Below are 13,869 nucleotides of genomic sequence, written 5' to 3'. Positions count from 1 at the left end.
CCATCCCCAGACGCAGTGTCTCCTCCCTGAAAGCACTCAACACCCCAGATGCCCAGCCCACCCCCACCTCACCCAGGTGTACACAAAACCCTTACTGGTCACAGCGTTGAGACACACTTCTGCTCGAATCTTGGCTCTGTTGCGTACTTGCAAGCTAGCGAACCTCTCTGAAGCTCAATTTTCCTATTCTTTTAAGTGGGGATAATAACCGTGCGAACTCCCAGGGTTGTGGAGAAGATTCAACAAGTGAATGCACACTTCCTGGCCACAGCGAGCTCTTGTTAGGAAAGTAAGATGCCAGGGTGAGCTGTAGGCCTTCCTCGTCCAGTCCTGGCCTCCCACTGCCACCCATAACAGAGCAGAATCTACCGGGAAGGCAGAAGCACAGGCTGTGGACATTGGTATATGATATCTCTGTCTCTTGTGTCTAGTACTACAGGCTGGCAGTTTTTTCAAAACTGGTATTAATCTGCAAATCAATCCAAGTGATATAATAAGAATGAGACTATCTATATACCCCCAGAAGCCAGGACTCAATCAAATGCTTCTATTTTTGAAAGAAGCCCTCTGAGCAACTTTTCTTAGGACTATATTAAGACTAACAGGCTGGTCACTCCTCACCATCACCTCCCGCCAGTCCTTGAAAGCCTCCCTGGCCTGAGGTGAGTGATCCAAGATGTGTGGGTCTTCCTTGGGCCAGTAGGGGGGCCCAGGGCTGAGCTGCGGTCACCAGAGATCCAGAGGTGGGAGAGAAGGTGAATCCTCATGTGGCTTCTGCATACAAGTCACATGAAGTGTCAAATGATGGACTGATGCTAAAACCCTCAAAGCTGAATCCCCAGCTCATCCAAATGCATGTGCACATTACAGAGACAGACATTTAAGGATCCTTTGGGATGAGAGAGGCAGGGTTTAAATACCAACCTTGCCCCTTATTTGCCACGTGATTTTGGAATATCAGTTGGGATTGAGATAACGCGCAAATTAAAAAAGGCCCCAAATAATAGTGACTAAATAAGATAGAAATAAATGTCTGAAAGGCAGCAGTCCATGACCGATATGGCAGTCCTTATTGCCGGGAACCTGAGCTCTGCCCTGCATAGATCTTTCCAAAGATCTTGCACCTCATAGAGCACGATAGCTGCTGAAAATCCAGCCCTTATGCTCACATTCTAGCAGGCAGAAAGAAGGAGCAAGAAAGGGGAAATCTTCCCCTCCTAGCTCCTTTTAAGGACACTTCCTGGAACCGTATACATCACCTCAATCCAAACCCCATTGGCCAGCCTTAATCACATGACCACATGTGGATGCAAGGGAGCACCTTAGGAAAGGTCGTTACTCTGGTTGGCCATGTGTCCAGATAAGAATCAGAGAGTCTAGCACTAAGGAATAGGGAAGATCATATATTGAGGGACAGCTGGCAGCCTCTGCCACCATGGGGAAAAATCACATCCTCTCTGATCTCTGCTTTTTTAATCTGTAAAATTTGATTAATAATAGTATTCATAGGGTCATTATGAGAATGAACTGAGATTCTGTAATGTACCAAGCACATTGCCTGGACTATGGTGGGTGCTCACTATCTTTCAAGAGATACTCACATTATTGTGATTCATGACTCACACCTTTGAATATCTGCAATAAGAACCAGCAGAATTGCCCTTTCAAAACTCATCTCAGGCTGATTTAATGTTGTGTTATCTTAATGGCGATACCTGGTTTGCAAGGGGGACAGGGAAGGAACTCACGGAGGCATCACGGCTGGGTTGTCATTATCCCTCTTTAACAGATCAGCACAGTGAGGTGCGCAAATGTAAAAGACAGATGCAAGGTTACCTAGTTAAAAGAAAAAGCTAGACTTTGGGCCTGGTCTTCTCTCAAGCCTGGGCACCTAACACTGCATTATACTGCCACTCTTCTGTGAATACCATGGGCAAGCATGCTTGTGCACAGGAGATTCCAATGGGAAAGGCTTGTCTTGGAAGACCATGTTTCATGCTGCAGGAACTTTCATAGCCAACCCTGTGGGCTCTAACAGGATGCTGCCCCAACACCCTCTACCTGCAGATGAGCTCGGGCTCCACATCCAACGTTCTCTGTGGAAGCCTGCAGCCCCTAGGCCATGGTGGGAGCTGTGCCTCCCAGTGAGATGGGGGTCTTCTGGTGGTCACCAGCCACCACGCTCCTTGGCACACAGTGCTGCAGTGCAGGTTTGCTCCGGTCCCAGCCTGAGTCTTGTGTGGGTAATTGCTCAGCACTATTGTTAGGGTGTGACGTCACAGGGCCTTACTTTTTCACAGTTGCTACCTGTGGGTGCTGGTGCTGTGGCTGAAGTTCCGGGTTGGCTGAGATACCCAGAAGGAACCACAATTGCTCAGGGGCCTTCCACCTACAGGAGCCAAGGAAGCTAAGCCAAGGACCACAGCCAAGCCTGGCACCAACTCTGTCCACGAGGAGGGTTTGGTTGAGCTCTGGACACTCATGCGCCATGAGACCTCAGCCCGAATGCAGAGGGTGCGGGCCCAGACTCTCTTTGCGGTTGTGGCCTAGAAAGCTCTGAAAGACCTGCAGGACGGTGGGTTAGAGGGACTGTAGGGGTATGGAAGGAAAGGTCAGCTTCTGAGAGTCCTTCTTTGGGCTCTTGTCCTCAACTATCTCCTGGCGGCTCAGCCTGGCTGAAGAATAAGGTGCCAGGAGTGGGAGGGAAGAGGAGTCCCAGGGAATTGGGGAAAGCTGAGGCTGAAGTATCCGCCAGGATTCCATCGTGTGTGTGTGTGTGTGTGTGTGTGTGTGTGTGTGTGTGTGTGTGTGTGTGAGATGTATTTAGGCAGGATTTGATGCTGCAGTCTTGGGGCAGGGAGACATCTTCTATATGCTATGATGTGTACCCACAGTCCCTGGCATTTAGAGCTGGTCATGCTTCTGAGCTGTGGGACAATTTCTATCCAAAGCCAGCCTTGGTCTGGGCTTACCTACTCCTTCTGTGCCCCACATCCCACCTCCTTTCTGTGTCCTGCACCCCCTCTGGCCAGCACTCATCAATGTGTCTTCTCTGACCTGGTTAAACTGCAAACTCCTTGAAGGCAGAGGCCATGCATTAGCACAGCACCTGGTATGTAGTAGCAGCAGCTCAACGATGGCAAAAGAATAAATTCTCATCTGGAGGCTGTCCTGGTGTATCTCTCTTCACCCTCACCCTCTTGACCCTCTGGCAGATCACATACCCCTGCAGGACAGGCGTGCTGACAATCTTTGGTACAGAGCAGGCCTGGGGATGAATGGTGGTTCTGACATTTACATGCAACCTGTTTACAGAAAAAAAAAGTTGTGATTGATTGATAGTGTCATTCACTTATTTTTTTTTTCTTCACTTGCCCATTCAATGAATTTTCATGAGGTACCTATGTACCCAGGCTCAGGTGCTGATGCTGGGTTCACACAACAGAGAACAGGCTATGATCTCTGCTTGTAATGAATTCACCATCGGAAAATGACCTCACAGCACATCTCAAGGGCAGCGACTGCAGGCTATGAGAGGAGCAGGGCAGGGACACCTAACCCAACAGGGAGAGGAGCATGTGGCTTCTTGCTAGACATGGCAGCTGAGCAGAGCCTAGACGATGTGTGAGAATCATCCAGGACACGTCCAGGGAGCAGAATAAGGCTGGCAGGGAGAAGACAACATAGGAAAGGGGTCTGTTCAGTCCTGTCAGGGCAGCCCTGGAGTCCAGTGTATGGAAGGGGAGAGATGTCCCAGTGGAACAGTTCTTTGATGCTCTGGCTGGGAATTGGGTGTTTTTCCTCCATGACTTTTCAGCATCCAAGCCCCCTGCTCATCTGGTTCTTGCCATAAATAGTTCACCTTGTGCCAGGTTGAAATGAGGCCTCCCTCCTCAACTCCCCCCCGTTCCTCCCCCTCTTTCCCCCTGGTTTGGCACATACCTCCTTCAGGGAGCCTGAGCCAAGTAGGGAGGGGCCTGAGGGAGGCAGGAAGGATGGTGTGGACAACCACAGTAACCTGGGAAATGCCAAGCTCTCCTCGTCCACAGAAATCCGTGCCTGTCAAATGCAAGCTTAGGTGCCCTGCCTTGCTGTTTCCATCTGTAAAGTGGGGGTTAGATAACCACACTTCAATTAAATGCAATCTAACACCTATTTATTGAGCTTCGTTTACGTGCTAGGCACTAGGTTAGTTCCTGGGGGTCAGAAGTGAACGCAAACATAGTTTCTACCCCACTGAGGTCTCAGGGTGTCTTCTTCTAGTTCACTGCTTGGCCAAATCCTATCATCTTTCAGCTTAAATGTTTCTTCCTCAAAGGGGCTTCCTGACCTCTAATCTGCAGTAGAGCCTTGCTTCTCTTTGGTAGCATTCCTTCTTCCCATTAGAGTTTGTAGTTATATCTTGATTTTGGTTGAATATCTTTACAATCCTGTCCCCTTCAGTAGGCCATGCCCCATGGGACATTGGTTTAACATTTCATTTCTTGAGCTTGGCACATAACTGATCCAGCTAAAAAATATTTGTTGAATAAATGAAAGAATTGGGGAAGACAGATGTTAAATACGTGATTTCAAGTGGGAGGAATGTTCTCTCTACAAAGAAAACTTCCCTGGGGCTGCTTCCCTTTAGGATCTCCTGAGGTTACGTTCCCACCAGTGGTGTGGCTAGCTTCTTCTTTAGGGCAGAGACTGTCTTATGGGACCCAGCAAGGTGCCTAGAAGAGCCAGTATTCAGAATACTGACTGAGTGCCACCATGTGCCAGACATCGTGTTAGGCCCTTTCTGATACATTCTGTCTTTTAGTTTTCACTCAGTGGCCCCTTGCGCAGTTGAGATATTGAGGATTTTCCATAACTGGCACTCCATAGAAGTTTATAGTTTGATGAAATCACTCGGGTTGATCTAGTCTCGAGATTATAAAAGGTTAGGTCGGCAAAGCCTGAGTGCTGTCCTCTCGCTCTCCTTCCCAGACGGCACAAGCTTCACAACTTGCTCCACCTTCTACACCAACTACCAGTCCCTGGGCTCCCTCCAGCCTCCCAGCTATGGCACCTGGCTGGTCAGCAGCGCAGCCAGCGTCTATGCAGTTGCGGGGGGCTCAGGCTCCCGGATCTCTATGTCCCACTCCACCAACTTCCAGGGTGGCTTGGGGTCTGGGGGCCTGGCTGCAGGGATGGCCGGGGGTCTGCAGAGAATAGGAGGCATCCAGAATGAGAAGGAGACCACGCAAAGCCTGAACGACTGCCTGGCCTCCTACCTGAACAGAGTGAGGAGCCGGGAGACCAAGAACCAGAAGCTGGAGAACAAAATCTGGGAGCACCTGGAGAAGAAGGGACCTCAGGTCAGAGACTGGGGCCATTACTTCAAGACCATTGAGGACCTGAGGGCTCAGATCTTCGCAAATACTGTGGACAATGCCCGCAACGTTCTGCAGATCAACAATGCCTGTCTTGCTGCTGATGACTTTAGAGTCAAGTATGAGACAGGGCTGGCCATGTGCCAGTCTGTGGAGAGCGACATCCATGGGCTCCGCAAAGTCATTGATGACACCAATGTCACTCGGCTGCAGCTGGAGACAGAGATCGAGGCTTTCAAGGAGGAGCTGCTCTTCATGAAGAAAAACCACAAAGAGGAAGTAAAAGGCCTACAAGCCCAGATTGCCAGCTCTGGGTTGACTGTGGAGGTAGATGCCCCCAAATCTCAGAACCTCGCCAAGATCATGGCAGACATCCAGGCCTAATATAAGGAGCTGGCTCGGAAGAACCAAGAGGAGCTGGACAAGTACTAGTCTCAGCAGATTGAGGAGAGCACCACAGTGGTCACCACGCAGTCTGCCAAGGTTGAAGCTGCTGAGGTGACACTCAATGGAGCCAAGACACACAATCCAGTCTTTAGAGATCCACCTGGACTCTATGAGAGATCTGAAGGCCAGCTTGGAGAACAGCCTGAGGGAAGTGGAGGCCCGCTAGGTCCTGCAGATGGAGAAGCTCAACGGGATCCTGCTGCACCTGGAGTCAGAGCTGGCATAGACCCGGGCAGAGGGGCAGCTCCAGGCCCAGGAGTACCAGGCCCTGCTGAACATCAAGGTCAAGCAGGAGGCTGAGATCGCCACCTACCACTGCCTGCTGGAAGACGGTGAGGAATTCAGTCTTGGTGATGCCCTGGACAGCAGAAACTCCATGCAAACCACCCAAAGACCACCACCCACAAGAGAGTAGACGGCAAAGTGGTGTCTGAGACCAATGACTCCAAAGTTCTGAGACATTAAGCCAGGAGAAGCAGGGTCCACTTTGGGGAGCAGGAGGCCAATAAAAAGTTGAGAGAGCAAAAATAAATAAATAAATAAAAGGCCTGCATTTCATGGGCCATCATCTTTTTGTGTGTGTGCATCAACTAATTTGAGCACTATGCTGAGAAAGATTCTGTGGCTGTAGTGGGCTGGAGGTGACCCCCAAGACATATGTCCATGCCCTAACCCTTGAAGCCTGTGAATGGGAACTTATTTGAGTGTAAGAATTGGAAAATGTGAAAACTCGCGTTTGCAGATGTAACTAAGTTAAAGATCTTGGGATGCGCTTATCTGGGTTCCCCAGGTGGACCCTAAAATCAATGACAAACGTCCTTTTAGGAAACAGAAGAGGAGAAGACGTGGACACAGAGAAGGGGAGAAGGCCACGTGATGACAGAAACAGAGATGGGAGTTATCAGCCACGAGCCAGAATGCTGTGAGCACCAGAAGCTGGAAGAGGCCAGAACAACTCCCCGTGGAGCCTCAGGAGGGAGCTTGGCTCTGTTGACACCTTGGTTTTGGACATCTGGCCTTCAGAACTATGACAGAATAAACTTCTGTGTTTCAAGCCAGCCGGTTTGTGACAATTTGTTAAGGCAGATCTAGGAAACTAATCCAGTGGCCTCTCAGCTTGATGGGAAGCAGCGCCCTGGTAGATTCTATGCCTGTGTGGGCAAGGGAGGCCAGATGGCAGGGCATGTGCTAAGGATTGGATGTGTTTGACTTGAATCGACCAGGTCTTCTGGCTGAGGCTTCCTCTGTGTAAGCAGACACCAGATCACTCCATCACCGAGTGATTCAGCATTAAATGGTGCATAGATGGAGCAGGATAGAGTTCCTTTGTGGGAGTGGGAGGAGGGGTGTGGGGAGCAGTGGCAACACCAGTAGCTTTGTCATCATTGGCTGAATGATAATGAAGGGGGACAACATTTGGGGAACCTGGAGAAAGTAAAGACGGTGGCTGATCATGTTTTTCATCCCCCTGCCTGCTGCCTGTAGGTAGGACCACTGTGAATTGTGAATCATCCAGGAACATGGTGGGGAAGACATCCTGGCTAGGGGTTCTGCTTCTGTTGGAGTCGCCCATCCCAAGGTTTAACAACCCTTCCCATCAGGGCTTCCCTATCGCATTTGAGCTATTCACTGCCCCATTTGAACCTTGGTTTTCCTGCCCAATCTACAGCCAAATATCAACCAAATCCCATCCATCGTGTAACAAGAGGGAGCCCAGGGTGGAGACAAGAAGCCCAGGATGCTGGCTCACATCCTTTCTTGCTGTGTGATTTTGGAGAACTTCCTATCACTGGTCCTTAGTTTTCTCATCTGCAAAATTGGAAGAAATTAACAATGCCTACTCCAGGAAGTTGCTTTGAGGATTAACTAGATCACAGGTATAAACAAGACCAGTGCATACATTTAATAACTGCAAAATGTTCAATTTAAAAGCAAAATTTTGAGACAAACAAAAAAAGCAAGGAAAATTAGCTGTCCCATTGAATTCCAGACCCTTTAGGCTTTCCTCATGGGTTTTCTTTAGTAATCACCATTTATTGAGCACTGACTGTGAGCCAGACACCTGCCATGTCATCTCATTCAGTTCTCGCAACAGCCCAGTGAAGTCAGTACTATTGTTATGCCCACTTAACAGGTGAGGAAACTGAGGAGAGTGACTTGCCCAACGCAAAGTATTAAATGGAAGATCCACCTCTTAGCTACCATATGACTGAATCTCTGCACAGAATACTCCTCTCCTAGTGTTCCTTTGCTGTATTGGTTTGGAAAGTGGACCCCAATGAATCCCCTTAGACCACAGACTCTTTGAGAAAAGGGAACACAATCCTGTGTTCTTACACCCCAAACACTGGTGTGAGAGTCTCATGCAGGATAAGTATCACTGTGCAGAAAATGTGAATGAGTGAGTCAATAAATTAATAAATAATGGAGAGTTTTTAGAGGACAACTTTATACTAAGACGATGGATATTGACACTATCGTCTGCCTTCCTCTGTGACACTGTGTCTGACAGCTCTTTCCTTTGTAAAATGGTGATAATAATATTCCCTCTGCCCTGTCATGGACACTGGGTCAAGGGACTATTCAGCTTGAACACAGCCAGATGACGTGGCTTTTGCCCATCTGTATCTCCATCAGTGACTGGGTCAAGGGACTGTTCAGCTTGAACACAGCCAGATGATGCGGCTTTTGCCCAAGTCTATATTTCCATCAGTGACCAGTGTAGAGTAGGTATTCCACGGTTATTTGCTGAATGAGTAAATGATTCAGTACTTCCCCCACTCTGCCCCCAGCCATTTCTAAGTTATTAAAAACTGCCAACCCAACTTTACTTTGGATACACAATGAAGAGGTGGAGTTGTCCTGGTTTGGAGCAGGGTTCTCCCCCATCCTATAAGAATCAGCTGAAAACTGTGGTTTGGTTAGGGCTGGCCCTTCAATTGGAGCCATGTTTATACATTCACTTGCTGGAGCCTAGAGAGGGTTAAACCTAGGGCAGCATGGCCTGAGTGTTCACCAACCCTGCCTTGCCCCATTACCTTGCCTCCAGCTGAGATTAGGCCATTAGTTTACTCATAAACAGGTGGCACACTTCACCTGTGCATCTGGAGATAAGGGCCACTTTGAAGCTGTAGCTCTGAAAGCCACACTCTGCACACCCAGGACTACCCACCGCCTTGGTCTCAGCAGTCTGGGAGGTTGTTTTTTGCAGGCAGCTCTGCCCTGTCCTTTGGAAACCCCTGTGCTTGTATCAAGACCTTAGGGGCCCAGAATGGCCACACAGACAGAAATGGAATCCATGATGTGGCTTAAAGAATATAAAGAGTCTTGGACCAAGACGGCACTGGTCAAGTCCTGCAAACCCCAGTCAGGGGGAGGCTGGAGAACCCTCATTCTAGGACTCAGGCTGGAGTCTTCCAAAGGTGAAAAGTAACACCCTATTTCTAGTCCCATCTAAACTCTTTGGCCTTCCTCCTAGGTACTTCTTCCTTGCCAGGCACATATTAGGAATAAACAAACAACACCAGATTTCCTTTGACAATCTGATTATGAATGGCTTAACTCGACTCTCTAAGACACACTAAGCCCATGGCACAAATCTGGTTTGCTCCTTGTTTTTGGATGGCCCATGGGCTAAGAATGGTTTTCACATTTTTAAGTGACTGAAAAAAAGACCATTTTTGACTTGTGAAAATTATGTGAAAGTGAAGTTTCACGTCTGTAAATAAAATTCTGTTGGAATAAGCAAGGATCATTCACTTACATACGGTTTATGTATGAGTAGGTCTCATCGCTTAGCACTGCTTCGTGGTGCACTGAAAATCACAATGATGCCACACCTATCAGCTATCAGTGTGAGAGACATTTTCAGACACAAAATATGGTAAATCCATTACAGATCAGCACTAACAGATAAACATTTACAATTGATTTTGATGTGACAAAATACTAACTTTGAAATCCAATTAAATGAAATATTATTCCCCCACCAAAAAGAATTCCATCTTCTCATTAGCAGACCTGTATTTCCAAAAAAAAATGGACTCAGTTATTATTTTTAAATTTTCATCAATAAGAATTTTGTGGACTTTTTTTTCTCTCTTGCATCTTCATGATATCCTAGATTTTGCCTCTTGGTCTACAAAGCCTAAAATGTTTACTATCTGGACCTTTACAGAAAAAGTTTGCTGGTTTCTGACCTAGGCCATTGAACTATGTCAGAAATTTCATTATTTCAGTCTCCCAACTCCATGTCCTCGATGATCCTCTATCCACGGAGAGGCCAGAAATCCTTTAAAGACCACGATCAAAATTTTTGGATTTCCTGCCTCATAATTCTTAGGAAACCATGAAAAATTAACAGGAAGACCCATTCAAATGCATTTCTTGTCCTGGTTTCCTGGTCCACTCATCTCCCTTCCTGGCATAACCAGTGCCCCCTTGATACTCTCAGAGAAGTCTCTCTGATCCATCTAGGACTCATTAATTTTCCTCTCCTCTGCTCTAACTTCCCATAGGAGAAATTTAATTAATCCTGGCCCCTTGATGGATCAACTGATACCAAACCAATGGAAAATTAACTCCCTTATTCAAATATTTATCAAGCATGGTGCTAGGGGCCAAATCAGTGAGAGATCCTACTTGGCGTACACCCCAACCCCCAAGAGCAGGATGGCTTGGGGGAACTGGACTGTAATCAGGAATCTTGAGCCTACGTTGAGCTTGAACTCCACACTTACTGTCTGTGTGACCTTCTTAAGTGGCTTGATCTTTCAGCCTGCACTTCCTCATCTGCAAAAGACAAAGCTCAGGCAGAGTTACCTTCAGGCTAGCTTGAAGATTTATTTTAAACTCGGTAAGTTGGCAATGAGGCACTCATCAGCAGGAAAGGCACTGAGGGTTGCCAATGGCGTCTTCCCTACCAAGCACTGAAACCCAGTCCTCTAGATTTCCCCATCACCAGTCTGGGACAAAATGTCTCTTTAAGCCTTTGCAGACACCATCCCCCCTCCTTCCTGCTGGCCCTTCAACCACATGCCCCGAAGGAGTTCTGGAGCAGGACTTAACCTCCCACAGCCCTGGGCTCAGCCAAGCCCAATTTCTTCATCCAGGATCAATTATTTTTTTTTCTCCTTACCTTAAAGAATAATAATGAATCATACTGCCAACCCCATAGTCCTTTCTATTATTCTCTCTGTCTGACTTTGGATTTCCTCTTGGGTTGTGTAATTTGGCCTTTACAATATCCTTTCCATGCTAACAAAAACGAAGCACTTGGAAGGAGGTGTTGGAGGAACGTTTGGTCTCCAAAGCCAGGAGTTTGGTGATTTCTTGCCTCCTACTCCGCCACTTCAGTCACCAAATCCTGCTGCCTTTTTCTCTCTAAATTTCTCAAGTCTACTCATTCCTTCCAAGGCCCTTAGCCATTGTCCAGGTTGATTGAACCAGCATCTGTCTCTTGGTTTCCTGGGACTCCAGTTTCTTCTCTGCTCCTCTCAGCAGCCACAGGGATCTTTCTCAGTGCAGGTCTGGTCACATGTCTCTTCCCTACTGCTTAAATCCTTCATGGCTCCCAATTACCTAAAGAATAAAATCTAAGTTTCTCACGTATTGGTAGCTTACAGCTGAATCTCACATGGTTCATCCAAAGGAGTACTTTGTAAGAACTGTTTTTAGTAGGACTCATGCTCAGCCGGCCCTGAATCTGAGTTTAGAGTCTTTGTAAATTGTTACTCTGCTCACCTCTTGAAATGGACATTTGTCATGTGTTTGCCAGCCATTCAAGCTGGCTTTCTTTTTTTTTTTTTTTTTTTTTTGGTAAGAATTCCATGTGAATCTTAAAAGGAGTCAGGGCTCTGATACCACCTCTCCTTATCCAGGCAGAGTGGAGGTGTAGGACCTCCACCAAATCAACTGGATGTTGCCCCTTGGGCTTTGAGTCTTGAAAGCCACATGCAGGCACAGGTAGGGAAATTTCTGGTGAAGGAGTGACAAGGAGCCAACACTGGGGTTCTAACCACAGTGTCCCAGTGGTGTGGGGCAAAATACAATTCCTGCACCTAGTCTTCCTTGACCCTCACCTTTTTCTGAACACCGTTTTACAGACTTACCTTTGAACCCACGAGACTTAAGGGCCTTCCCTTCTGTCATTTTCCACTTATGGTTATCTAGAGTGACTTTCTGTTGTTGCAAATAGGTGCTGCCATTTCTGTCTCCTCTGTCCCTTGAGCTCAAAGCTCTGACCATCCTTCTTTGCATTGCTATAGACTTCCACCTACTGTTGCTGGTGGGAGAGCAGCCAGCTCCATCATAGAAATGTTTTGTTACATGAGTCAATTAAATTCTCTTGGGTGGAAGTTTCTATCATTTGCTACCAAGAGTCCTGAACTAATACAGTCATTAAATAATAACTGTTGTTAAATTTAGCAAACATCTGCTGAGTACCTACTATAATTTAGGCTCAAGGAGAGGCCAACACTGAACCTCATTGGCCATGAGTAATTTGCTCACCCTGGAGCTGTTTCCCAAGGGAAAAGTCAGGGTGCTGTTACCAGAAGGAGGAGGTGGGCTCTAGACACTGAGCAGACAAACACAACAATCTCAAACGCATGTTATCGTCGTTGTTATTTTATTAATTTTGAAATGAAGAAAACGTGCTTTCATCCGGAGATAAGGAACCCTGGAGTGGTAGCAGATAGAAGCGAAGCTGTGGATGAGTTTTAGGCATGTGCCTTCCCCAGGGGAGGTTAATGCCAAATTCTCGGTGCCGGGAAGCGAGGACCTGCTTGGTAATTCACTGTGAGGTCTGCCATCAGCCGACTTTCTGCTCACATCTACTTGGATTGCCCCACTGTAGGAATATTATCAGGGAGGTTCGGGAAAAGAGAACATAAGACTGCTTTTAATATCCACTTTCTTATACACCTTCCCACATTCCATTTATTCATTGATAGATTCAGGTTGCTCTCAAGGCTGAAATGCAGAGTTAAAGACCTTGCCCTGTCTGGCCAAGTGGCTTTTATCAAGCCCTGCCTGTGTCCCTGTGCCTCAGCTTTCTCATCTGTTACCTGCGGGAGAGTTTGAACTGCACTATTGACCTTGCAAGATTGTGTGAAGATCAAATCTGAGATTTCAGTTTTGAACACACTGAAAAATATAAGCGCCTCATAGAAACATCAGCCAAAGTGATGTCTAAGGATAAATGTACTCCTGTCTCCACTGGCTGGAACCATCTGGATGGTATCACATTGTTTGTAGAATGAATATGAGAACTTCCTATGGTCCACAAAATCCTGCCTGACCTGTCCCCTGCCAAGCCTCCAATATTCTTGTATGTCTCTTTCTCCTTTATCAGCCTCCTTTCTAATCTTCAAGAAACGCAACTTTCCCAGGGCTGGGTCTTGTGCTGGCTGCTCCCTCTGCCTGGCTCAGAGCTTTTCTCTGTTCTTATCTCTCAGGCTCAGCTCAAACCTTGTTCCCTCACAGAAACCTTCCCTGACACCTGGACCAAGTCAGATGCCCTGATGGACATACTCGTAGCATCTGTGTTTGTCCTTCTTAGCTTTGATTTCCATTGCAGTTAATTATTTGTATGATGAGTTAATGTATGTCTGTCTTTCCTACTAGAATTTAAGTTCCTTGAGGAAAGGGACTGTAGGTGACTTAATCAATGTTGAGTCCCACCTTCCAAATGGAAATTCTCAATAAATATTTACCAAAAATTAAATAAACATATTACTTAAGGACATTAATTCATTCTCCATAGTAGGTATTGGGATAGATACTAGCCAATGTCATCTATCTTGTCCAAATTAATATATTGGGTAGAAAATTCAAAGGCAGGTGGGATGAGTTAACAGGTTCACAGTCAAATGTGCACAGTCAGAAAGAAACTGACATGGAAATAACCATCCCCTACTTACCTTCACACAGACAAATTGTGCGGTAGCCATTTGGGCCTGACAGAGAAAATTCCTTTCTGGTAACACTCAGAAACTAAAAGTTCCTGAAGCCATATCCAGCATTCTATCTGCAGATGGTTAATAAGCAGATGCTCTTTATTAAT

The 13,869-nt window shown here is 46.8% G+C and overlaps 1 pseudogene; it reads left to right on the top strand.

Moving 5' to 3' along the window:
- LOC116470645 (keratin, type I cytoskeletal 18-like) overlaps nt 1-6,269 on the top strand; it is a 29,326-nt pseudogene extending 23,057 nt beyond the window's left edge.
- Nucleotides 6,270-13,869: the final 7,600 nt, after the last annotated feature.

Source organism: Hylobates moloch, unplaced genomic scaffold (genome assembly GCF_009828535.3).
Source record: "Hylobates moloch isolate HMO894 unplaced genomic scaffold, HMol_V3 SCAFFOLD_6, whole genome shotgun sequence".
NCBI lineage: Eukaryota > Metazoa > Chordata > Mammalia > Primates > Hylobatidae > Hylobates > Hylobates moloch.
The sequence above is the reverse complement of the archived record's forward strand: the minus strand, read 5'-3'. Positions and strand labels throughout refer to the sequence as shown.